This window comes from Pinus tabuliformis, chromosome X (genome assembly GCF_031772625.1).
Source record: "Pinus tabuliformis cultivar Carrire ecotype Pingquan chromosome X, CPIR1, whole genome shotgun sequence".
NCBI lineage: Eukaryota > Viridiplantae > Streptophyta > Pinopsida > Pinales > Pinaceae > Pinus > Pinus tabuliformis.
In genome coordinates this window covers 624,368,985-624,381,796 of record NC_142308.1, presented here as the reverse complement: position 1 = coordinate 624,381,796, position 12,812 = coordinate 624,368,985, and positions in this window count along the sequence as shown.

Here is a 12,812-nt window from a genome sequence, read left to right as displayed (position 1 = left end):
TTGTGTTCCTGATTCCTTCCAATATTTTCGGATCCCAGAAATCCATTGGGAGCCCGAAGAGTCATACCCAGACTGGGGCTGCCAAGAATTTTTCTTTATCTGGGTTGTAGCATTCTTCCCAATATCTCATGAACAATCCTGCATTATAATGAAAATATGGGCCGTTTTCAAATACTATTTCCTTATCTTGCAGGTTTGAGAAGATTACCGTGAAGAAGCCTCCTACTCCCAGTTTGAGTTCTATATGGCCTTTGGGTTGCCATTTCTGCTAGATCCACTTGATTAGGTCCTTCTCCGTTGGCCAAACTCCTATGAACTTGCATATCATCGCATGGTCCTTCATGTGGCTACGTATCTTTCCAGTTTGTTCATCGGGATAACAAATCTAGGTTTCTCTGTTGCACATGGCAGGCACTGCCCTCTGCTTCTTCCCTCCCATCCCACTTCAGGGACTGGGCCGTTGGTTGGACTTGCTACTTCTTGGGAACTCAACTGGTTATTGGTTTTTCAGCTTGACTCTCCAGCCACTACATTCTGGTAGGAGGGAATCTCTCCTCCCCACCTTCTTCTGGCATATCTTTCTTGCTATCGGTTTTCTGTTCTGCTGCTCCTATTGTACTTGTCAGGGTTTATAGGTTTCAGACCCTAGGGTTTGGAAATTCTCATGGCATCCTCAACTCGTTTTATTACTATCCCTTCCGTAACAACTATAACAATTCTACATGGATATTAATTTGAATGACATGCTTCAAACGAATCACTAGATACCATATTACTAATGAATAGTGTGGCAATCATATGTGGATTGTTATTTTATTATGTATGATTGTGTGTTATGAACTAATCTACATGTTGAATGGGCTATGAGATAGCCAAACAAGTGTGATATTATGTGAGCGATATCATGGATATCGAAGAAGAAATGATATGATGGAAAACATCATTATGTTATTTTTATATTGGTTCAAATGCGTTGTTATGATATTGGGAAAGTTGAGGTTTTTCAGGTGGCATGATTGCTAGAATTAGATACTCATTGACAAAGCTCCTAGAACACATCACCACAATATGGTCCATGATAGGGTATTTGTTTTTTCATGTATTTTCAAATTTTTTTTCGATGTGGGCCTACCCAGAAGTATGTAGAGTGGGTACTCATTGGATGTGGAAGTTAATTCCGCATCTAATGGGTGCCTACGCTTTATATTTGAGTAAACCTATAAGGAGGTGAGTCGAAAATATAATTAGAAAAAAGTTGTTTTCTTTTTTCCCTCCAAAATATTTTCCCCTGGGGATGATGCCATCATCTTGAATCCTATTGGTTCTTTTAAAGTTAATTTTATTAGTACATATTTTGTTTTGAGGTCCATTTTTTACCACAAAATTCCCCTAATGTCCACTATTTATCCTCTAAAACTTAGAATTGCAAGGGAACCATGTTATTTATTCTCTGAAACCTAGATTTGTGGGGGAAACCTAGATTAATGGTAGTTGAGAGTGATGTTAGGATTAGTCATGTAAAATTAATACCTAACTTATTCCCCTTTTGTGTGTTAAATGTCTAATTCAGTTGTGATGATTTAGATGTAATGTTTAATTCATTTAATTGTTGTGACTAATGAAGGATTGTTACTTTATCAGTATAGATTATTAATTATTTCCTTAAAAATTTATTATATTGTCTATTTGGTTATGAGCATACATAAATTATGCATTAGATGTGTTGATTGTTATCATTAGTGCATGCACAAGTTATGTATACACAAGCTAAGCATACATACCTTGAACATGCATGGTAGTATTATTAATATATATTGCTTATTATAATATTTTATTTATATAATTTTGTTTGATGTTTGTAGTGAAATTTAATTTATATGATTTTATTGTTATTTCATTAGGTTATTAGACTTGATTTAGGGACCTATTATATTTAATATAAATAAATAAAAAGTGAAATCTAGTTTCATTAAATTAATTTGCATTTAATATGACTTAGATTTGGTGAATTAACCAAAATTATTTCATAGTTAATATATGTTTTATTTAATAGAAGTGATTGCATGCCAACTTATTAAATGTGGCCAGGTGTTAAGAGAATATTTTATCATAGTTTTGCATTCCTAGGTTTTTCTTGAGGGAGTCTAGGAGGAAAATGGAGAACGCAATAAGGGGGTATGAGTTTTGGGGAGGCAAAGGATGGATGGTTTTGGTGAGAGTAAAAACGTGGAATATGGAATTGGAACTATGAACTCTATGAACAAGAATTATGGATTGTAATTTTGGCATACTATGGGGTGGGTTGTTTTAGAGCTTTGGGCATGGAAGGTTAGGAAATCCCAAAGGTTTCCTAGAGAGAGGGAGCCAAAGAGGTCGTTCTTAGCTAGGTAGGAGGTTAAACATCTAGTTGGGAAGCCTGCTAAAGATCTAATGGCTGGGCTGCAAGATCCATATTCCTAAATTGAACAATGTTGTATATACTTTCCTAATTCTTAGCTAATTACATTGATTGATTGGTTCCAAATAAATTGTTGGAATCGTAATATAACTTGATTAAATTGTGGAAACTTGTTAGATGAACTATGTTGCTAGTGAATAAAAAGTGACAATTTTTTAAAGTTATGTAGAGACCAAAAATCCTTTGTAAGCATAATTTCTTAATTTGACAACAAAAATCTTCATTCAAGTATGGAATTTGGCTAAATAAAAATGAATTTTGCATAAAATGTCCATTTATGTATTACAAACATTATTATAGGGTCTTTAACTTTGAAGCTCCAGTGAAGATCCTAACACAATGTATCTAAGTGTGGTTTAAAAAATCAAGCCTAGGGGCTACCTATCAACCTAACTGAAAATCTATGCAAACAATCCAAAAATTATTTAACAACCATTAAGCTTGGGATCGACATGCAACTTGGAACTAGATTCCATATTGTATGATAGATAACTTCGCCATCCCTAAAAACCTTACATATAACCCTAAAACCTTTGGAAAACCCCTCAAACAACCTAGAAACCCTATGAAAAATCCCAGAAAGAGGAGAGAAGAAGCAACATGAAATGAATATTACACACCTATTCCAACCAGCTAACCACGTATTTAAGCCATTTAGCTAGCTAAGAGAGTTCTCACCTGCAAAAGGGGATAATGGAACAAAAAAGGGTTAAATTAAAAAAAAAAAACTCATAATAAATGAATGATTATGAAAATATTTATATACTAGTTATTACATGCAAGGAAGGCAAATATATTTTATTTTTAAAGAGATACTAGTTAAAAAGATAAATGGATATCTTGTTCTAACTTTTGAACACAGACACACACACACTGAAGAGCAAAAGAAGAAGTGGGTTTTATTTATTTTTATGGAGACATGTCTCTAGGTTTGCATAATGTCTATAGATGTACTTATTATCAAAGAGAAAACAAAAAGGATTTATAGTTATTTCCAATGAAAGTAGGTGTTAATGTATGTGTGTGTGCATCTTTATTATAAAGAAAGAAAATAAAAATGGGTAGTATTACTTTATTATATATAACAAGAAATTATCCACTGGTTGCTAGGATGATGTGGGTAAGTTCAATTTTTCCTCTCCTTATTCCTTTTCTATAAATAGTTTTTTGGGGAGGTTTAAAGGGCTAGGCCCTACTCCTTTTGCTCGGATTAAGAGACTTATAAGTAAACCTAGAAACACAACCACAACACCCATCTACTGTAAAATCCCTCATGTTAAAATGGTTAGGGTCGTTTTTATCTATTGTTCAATTCAAATGAGGTGGATATTATGATTTACAACCTAAGAAAGGAAAAAAAATTGTGTTAGATCCTTCCAAAGTTCTAGGAATGGACTTCATTGGATAAGTGGGGAGTCTCTCAATTGGTAGGAGGTTGGCCTTTAAATGGGAATATGAGTAGGCAATCAAAGAGATCAATAAGAGAAAACACATGCTTATTACTAGGGACCTTATAATGGCACTAGCCCATCCTAAGGTTTACCCATGAAGATTTCATATATTAATGTTCAAGGCTTAGGGGAACAAGCCAAAAAATTATCCTTCAATAGATTGGTAGACAATGAAAGACATAATATTGTTATGCTACAAGAAACCATGGGAAAATGGGACCTTTTAATCCCAAACTTTAAAAATTGATGTAGGGATAGTAATTTCTTAATCTTGATTCCAAGGGTTCATGTGGGGGGATCATTATGGGTTGGAATACTAATGTTTTGTTGTATAATGTGTTTTTTATTAGATAAAGTTTATTTACATAGGGTTTTTACAAAATCTTTGGATTTTACTTGTCAATTCTAAATTTTTATGGGTCATAAGAAGGACAACCAAGTTTTTTATTTAACCTTTTTACTTCCTAGAGCATAAAATATGATAGCCCTGTCATAGGTGGTGGTAGGAATTTTACATTAAACTATAGAGAAGTTTGGGGAGATAGTGAAAGTTCTAATAGTATTGTGGGTTTCTTCTTATCACACATTGAAGCTTTTAGATGGGTGGATATTGAACTTGTTAAATTAAAATATACTTGGAATAGTAATATATTTGGATAGGATGTAGTTGTTAAGAGACTAGCCCAGTTTTTGGTTTAAGATACTCTTAATCAGAATGTGAAAATTTTCAACACTTACGTTGGAGGGACCAGGCTCTCTAATCACTTTCCCATTTGGCTAGAATTAAAAATTCATGGAACAAATCTTGGAGCCCATTTCAAATTTATTCCTAGATTGACTATTAAGGACAAATTTCAATCTATGGTTAAGGATAATTGGCATTCTTACTCTTTTGATCCATAATCATCTGCATGTGAACAATTATTCCTATCTCTACAAAGCGTAAAAGGGAAGGTAGTGTCTTAGGAGGGAGAAATATTTAGAATGAGTAATGCTTAATTGGCTAAGGTTAAGAAATCATTAGGAATTTATGCTTTAGTTAATGATGCAACTTTTAAATTTTTAAAATTCATATAGGGGATAGAGGCAAGGCTACCCTCTATCTCCCTTTTGTTTCTTCTAGTGATAGAAGGCCTTAGTAAAGCACTAGATAATGTCGATCGAATGAGAAAGGTTAAAGGTATGAGGGTTGGTAAATGTGAAAGGTTTACACATATACTATTTGTAGATGGTGTATCATTGTTTTGTTTGATTTTTTAATGAGAATTTAGTGCCTATAGGAATAATCTCCTTTATAAAACTGATATAGGAATGGAATTTAATGAGACGAAATATGCACTTTATTATTATAATATCACTAATGATATTAATTTAGTCATTGAAATATACACACCCTTTCAATATTTAGACATAAATACATGTTTTAAATATTTGGGTTTCCACTTGAAACCAAACGATTGTCTGAAGGTCAATTGGATTTGGTTGACTAGGAAGGTGGAAAAAAGAATTTCGCTCTAGTGCAATAGGTGGCTCAGTATCAAGAGGAGGTCATTTAGTTTTAGTAAATTTTATTTTTTGGGCTATTCTTATGCAATGGCATACATTGACCCATGTTGAGTACAATTGCAATGACAATTTTTGTCTTAGCTTAAACACCAAATCTGGCATAATACACCTGCCTTACACCTCATTTTGCTTACTTTATCCTTATTTTGGTTCAAAAATACATCACAAATGTATTTAATATATTATTTCTTAAATTATGAATTTTTGAAAAAAAAATGTGCATTAAAGAAAAAAAATATAACTAGAAAATTATCAAAAAGTCAAACTTTTCGTAAATGCTCATTCGTTGGAATATATGCAAGATAGTTGGGTAAAAAGTAAAACATGGGATTTGTTCCTTGGGACCCAAAGATGGAAAAGTACCTATTTTCTTTCCAAAATTAAACTTGTATATGCCCAATCAATGCTTGGTTCACGTGGCAAGTTTTGAGAAAAATGCCCTATTTTAGCCTAAACATTAGACCCGCTTTGGTTTTTTAGGGATTTGATCAAATTTTCAGGGCCTCCAAGGGTGGAACTCAACCAAATTAGCTCCCTAAATTAGTATTTTCATTTATGGCTTGAGATTTCATAACATTTTTAGTTTTAAAACTTTGTATATAAGCACCCAAGTGTGTGAAGACTTGAGTAAGTTTTGTAATCTTTAAATTTCAATATTGAGAATTTTAGTTTTAGTATCAGACTTTTAGATTCATGTTGTAGCCCTTAACATATGTTACGATATTCCAACACATAGGAAATAGTTAAGTATAACTTGGTCTAGTGTAGAGTTAGGTAAAGGGTGTTTCTTTACTATGTACTTTTGTAACTTACAATCCAACAGTCATGATATGTAGTGATCTGACGGTTCATTCTCTCCTCGGTATTACCGACACTTGACCGTGGCTTAACACCCGATTGGTCCATGATCTCTATTTAAAGATCATGGAGGGTCATTTGTAGGGTAACGGTTCATGAGAGAAGCTTATGTAAATTTTCATTCTTTTATTAATAAATTGCTTGAAGCGGTTGCGTTGGCTCAGGCCGTGGACTGTTTCCCTCTTTGAGGGTTTTAACCATGTCAAAAATACTAATGTATTGATCCGTGATCTGTTTGTGAGTGGTGTCCTTTGGTGTTGTGTCTGAGGAACTTACCCTGTAAATTCCTACAAGGTATCCGAGCTATTTGAGGGCTGTATCCGTTGGTGATCCAAATCTGACGCTGGTACAACTACATCCAACTGTGGTTTCCTAGATCTAATGTTTTTGATTGGTTTCGGGCCGAGAGGACTGCTCTATTGTGTTAAGAGCATTTGTTCAAGTGAGGAACCCCTTTCGTTTCACGCGAAAAGGTTTCTGGTAACCCTAGCTACGTCATTTTTAAGATATGGAGGTATATAGATTTTATTTGTAGTTCTAGCTATTCATCTCTTTGTTTATTTCGGTTTATTTAGCTCTCCATTTTTTATTACCGGATCTATACCTTTAATTTCTGCGTATGCTTTTTTCCCCGTGACTCTGTGCGATCTGGGCAAATCAGAAATAGAAAGGAAGGATTTTTCTCATGCGTATGCTCTTTTCCGCCGCGCCTTGGTGTGATCTCGGAAAATCAGAAACATTAAGGAAAATATTTAGTTTCCGGCTAAAGCTAACTTCAAGCCTTAAGGTTTTTTTTTTTTTTTTTTTGTATGTCCGTGTTGGGTTTTGTGGTTTTTGTTTTGTAGGAAAACAAGAGTTTTGTTTTAAACTAGCTCACTTGGTCCAAAGTTACTTTATGAGAATAGAGGTCTTGAGTTCAAGTCTTTTTTTTGTTGAGTTAATTTTTCGAAAAGCACATGTAACTTATGTTTTAAAGTTACCTTATGTAAAAGTGTTCTCACCCATTATAAAAAGTGAGTCACTTATAATTCTAAAGTCTCTTTATCTTTTATTTAAGTTACAATTTAGTGGGTAGCTCATAAAGTACCATTGTAAATGTGACTTTCACTTATTTATAAAAGTGAGTCACATAGAATCTTTTTTTTAAAGGGAGCTAATTAGATTAAGTTTGGAAAGGGGGGGATTTTTTAAATATAACATCATTATTCATTTCCGCACATTCACGCACTTCGTTGGCATCTTTAATAATTTTTTTCAAAAATCCATAACTTCTTCATCCGGAAGCCGTTTTTTTAATTAGCCTAATTTTTCAAGATATTTCCATTGGAACACTTAGTTTCCACATCTACAACTTTAGTTTCTATTAAAATGGAAAGTCCATGCCGAGTTATTCTTGATAGCACCAACTACTTCCAATGGCGGTCCTACATTGTGGATTTACTTAGAAGTAGTCTTTACAGAATAGCCTCAGGCCAAGAAACCAAACCTCAAGATGAAGATAAGGCAACCAAATGGGAAAATAGGCAAGACCAAACACGTGGGTTGATAGGGATGTCTATTTCTCCATACCTTAGATTCCATATTGCAGAACTTGATACTCCTAATGAAGAAATGAAACATCTCACTAAAGATTTTGGAATTAAAAATGAAATTAGAGCCCATCAACTCGAAAATGAGTTTTTTACATTGGACCGCAATAATTTTTCTTCCATTGAAGATTTTTCGTCCAAGTTCAAGTCTCTTAGACTTCTCTTGGAAGGTGTTAAGGTTAAGAAAGAAGATGGTAGACTTATCTATTCAATTCTTACAAAGTTGGGACCAGCATACTATGTGTTTGTTTCCACCTTCCATTCTACTAGAGAAGCCTTTATTTCTCAAGGACAAGACTACAAGTCCCCCTCTTTTGATGCCTTTTGTGATTCTATAATAAGAGAACAAGAAAAGCTCTTATATATTGGTCTTCTTAATCCTGGAAACTCTTCTAAGAAATCCTTAGCCACCTAGCAACAACCAAATTCAAAGAATTCTAAGAAGCAGTATCCTAAAAAGAATGGTCCTAAACTAAACAAGGGTCCTAAGAAATTTCTGTCTCAAAATGAAAAATCATTTCAACAAAATGATAAGGCAAATAAAAACAAAGGGAATAAGATTGATATACATTGCCACTTTTGTAATCGAGATGGCCACTTAGAATCCAAATGCTTTAAGAAGATGGAAACCTTGGAAGAAGTAATGAAGAAGCATAACATCCATTTGGAGCACTCTTCAACTTCAACTTCATCTTCAGGAATATCACTTTCTGCATGTAGTTGTCAAGCATATCAGTCTGGTTATGCACAAAATGTATCTTCTTATTCTCATCCTCATGAGTGGCTCATTGATTCTGGAGCTTCTTATCACATGGCCAAAAACAAAGCCATGTTTTCTTCTTTAAATGATTGTAACACCAAAAATATATATGTTGGTGATGATAGATCTCTTAGTGTTGTAGGGACTGGAACTGTTCATCTAGACAATGGTCAATTTAACGATGTATTATGTGTTCCAACCTTATCCTGCAACCTTCTATCTATATATTAGATAACTCATTTAGGTGAAGGTAAAATTGTTGAATTTTCACCTCATGATGTTGTAATTAAGGACCTAAGAGATCCTAGACAGATTTTAGCTACTGGCATTGTTGATGATTCTACAAGTTTGTATAAGTTTAACAACTTTGGGTCATCAAATATTCCCTCGGTATTTGTGGCTCATAATGATGAAGTGAGAAAACTTTGGCATGAGTGATTTGGTCACTTAAACTATCACTCCCTTCATAATCTATGTAAAGAAAGTATGGTGACAGGCCTTCTAATGGTATCTTGTAGAGATGGTGTTTGTTCCGAATGTGTACTCGGAAAACATCATCGGGATAGTTTTGAAAAACATGCCACTTGGCACGCCTCAACCCCTTTACGACTTGTGCATAGTGATTTATGTGGTCCACTTCCAGTTGTTTCATTCTCTGGCTACAAGTATTTCCTAAATTTCATTGATGATTTCTCCAAACGCACTTGGGTATACTTCTTAAAACTAAAGAGTGAAGTATTTAACATGTTCTTGCCCTTTAAGGCCTTTGTTGAAAAACAATATGGACATCAAATTCTTAACCTAGGATCTGATAATGGCAGAGAATATGTTAACAACAAATTCATCAACTTTTGCACTCAGAATGGAATTCAAATGCAAAATATTGTTCCATATACTCCACAACAAAATGGTGTAGCTGAAAGGAAGAATCACACCTTAAAGGAAATGGCTAATTGTATGCTTCAATCTAAAGGACTTGGTCTTAATTTTTGGGCAGAGGTAATTAACTGTGCAAATTACATAGTAAATCGTAATCCTACTAAAGTTTTAAAGAATATCACTCCAGAAGAAGCATGGAGCTCAATTAAACCATATGTAAGTCACTTTCGTGTTTTTGGAAGTGAAGCATGGGCCCATATTCCAGATGAGAAACATAAAGCTTTAGAACCTAAGAGTGAAAAATGTATTTTTGTTTGATATTCTGAAGATGTCAAAGGATATAGACTTATTCCACTTAAGTCCAAAAATGTTATCATTAGAAGAGATGTCAAGTTTGTTGAAAATATATCGGCCTATGAGCCTATTTTGGTGGATGTGCCACCTCACTCTATCCCTTCTACTTCTAAAAATATTTCTTCTTCAGATGATGACAGCGAGGATAACAATCCTCCCCCACCTTCTCAGGATCCTCCTTCAGCTCCTCAGCTTCCAAAGTGGGTCCTTAATACTCGGGATGCAGTAGGTTCTCTTGTCAATGATCCTACAGATCAGCAACGTACACGTTCTCAGTTCGATAGAGCCTCTTCTTTACTGGCTCAAGCTTCAGCGAATTATGATCCTAACACCTTTGCAGAAGCTTCAGGCCATCCAGATTGGGATGTGGCTATGAATGAAGAATATCATTCATTATTGACAAATGATACATGGGATCTTGTTCCTCTTCCAAAGGGATGAAAACTTGTTAGATGCAAATGGGTTTATAGAACCAGGTATGGACCAGATGGAAAAGTTGATAAACATAAAGCTTGTCTTGTTGCTAAGGGTTTTTCACAAGTTGAAGGCATTGACTATACTGAAACCTTCTCCCCTGTTGCCAAAATGAACTCTATCTGCCTTGTTCTTTCCCTTGCTGCCTCTTTCAAATGGGAAGTCCATCAGATGGATGTTAAATCTGCCTTCTTGCATGGGGACTTGCATGAAGAAATATATATGGAACAACCTACTAGCTTTATACAAACAGACTCCAGCGTTGTATGTCGGCTTAATAAATCCCTTTATGGTCTCAAGTAAGCCCCTCAGGCTTGGCATGCCAAAATGGATAGATTTCTTTTAGAAACTGGCTTTTTAAGGTGTCATTCTGACAATACTGTCTACACCAAGAAAGTGGGAAAGTCTCTTATCATTCTTGTTCTTTATGTTGATGATCTTATCCTTACTAGTAGTGATCCCAACCTTATAAACCATGTGAAATCCAACCTTAAAAAGAAGTTTGAAATGATAGACTTAGGATACTTGCATTGTTTTCTTGGTCTTCAAGTCTTGCAATCCAAGGAAGGTATTTCCCTTTCCCAATCCAAGTATGCTTGTGATCTTCTAAGTGCTTTTCACATGGAAGACTGTAAGCTATCTCCTTATCCCTTTCAGTCCGGAGCCAAACTTTCAGTCACTTGTACTTCCCCTGAAGTTGATGCTACCTTATACCGTCAACTTGTAGGAAAACTTTTGTATCTGAACCATACTCATCCTGGCCTTTCCTTTGATTTTGGCCTTATTACTCAGTTTATGAAAAACCCACATGAAAGTCATTAAAAAGCAACTAAAAGAATACTTTGTTATGTTCAACGTACAGTTCAGTTTGGGATTCATTACAGTGCAAAAGCATCTCCTTTATTGGTTGGTTTCACTGATTCTGATTGGGCAAGTGACCCTGATGATCGCAAGTCTACTGCAGATTATGTGTTCACTCTTTGTTCATGACCTATTACATGGGCTTGTAAGAAACAAAGTGTAATTTCTCTTTCTTCAATAGAAGCAGAGTATCATGGTGCCATAGAAGCTAGTAAGGAAGCCCTGTGGCTTCGTCGGATCTTGTCAGAGTTTGGCTTTCAGCAGTAGCATCCGATTACACTTTGGTGTGATAATCAAAGTGCCATTCAACTATGAAAAGATCCAGTCCAACATCAGTGTAGAAAACACATTGAACTACACATGCACTTAATCGGAAAGCTCATTCATGACCATAATCTTGAAGTGCAATATTGTTCACTAGATGATCAAGTTGCAGAGATCTTTACAAAGGCTCTCACAGAGGCGAAGTTTACTAAACTTCAATTTATGGTTGGAGTTCAGGAAGTTGTCACTAAGGGGGGATAGGCTCTAATGCCTCCTTCCTTCTCCTATTGTGTCATATTTGTAAATCCTTCAATCCTATCCCAAGTTGTTCTTAAGGGGGGATGTTAGGATATTCCGACACCTAGGAAATAGTTAATTATAACTTAGTCTAGTGTAGAGTTAGGTAAAGTGTGTTTCTTTACTATGTACTTTTGTAACTTACAATTTGACGGTCACTATATGTAGTGATCTGACGGTTCATTCTCTCCTCGGTATTACCGACACTTGATCCGTGGCTTAACACCCGATTGGTCCATGATATCTATTTAAAGAGCATGGAGGGTCATTTGTAGGGTAACCGTTCATGAGAGAAGCTTATGTAAATTTTCATTCTTTTATTAATAAATTTCTTGAAGTGGCCGCGTTGGCTGAGGCCGTGGATTGTTTCCCTCTTTGAGGATTTTAACCACGTCAAGAATACTGGTGTATGTTGGAAATAATACTGAGAGGGGGGGTGAATCAGTATTATCAAGTCAAATATTCCTTTTTGAAATCCAGATGATATACATTACTTCAGTTAATTAAAACCGCGTATATACGCACCTATGTAGAAGGAAACCCACGTATATAATGCAAACTTATAATTTACTTTATATTTTAGATGTTGATTATTAATCTGTGTATCAGAATCAAATAACCAGTAACCAAAAACAGTGAAATAGAGCAGAGGACAATCACACACAAGAACACAAGATATAAGGTGGAAACCCAATGTGGGTGAAAACCACCTGCAGCAATTCGTCTCTATCTTTTGTTAATTAGAAACTTCCTTTTACAATGTACTGGTGCAGTCCTTTACCAGTACGCAGGATGCAACCTGCAGAGAGCTACAACCCTCTCTCGTTCTCCAGCTTCTCCTGGAAGGGAGCTACAACCCCCTTAGCTCTTGTACTAGCCAAGATACTAGTACGTAGGTTCTGGCCTAGTGAAGGCTACAACCTTATCTTTCTTCCAGGGACCACGTTTCATAAATTTTCAGACTGGATCCATGAACATCAGTCAATCATCAAGTATTTCTG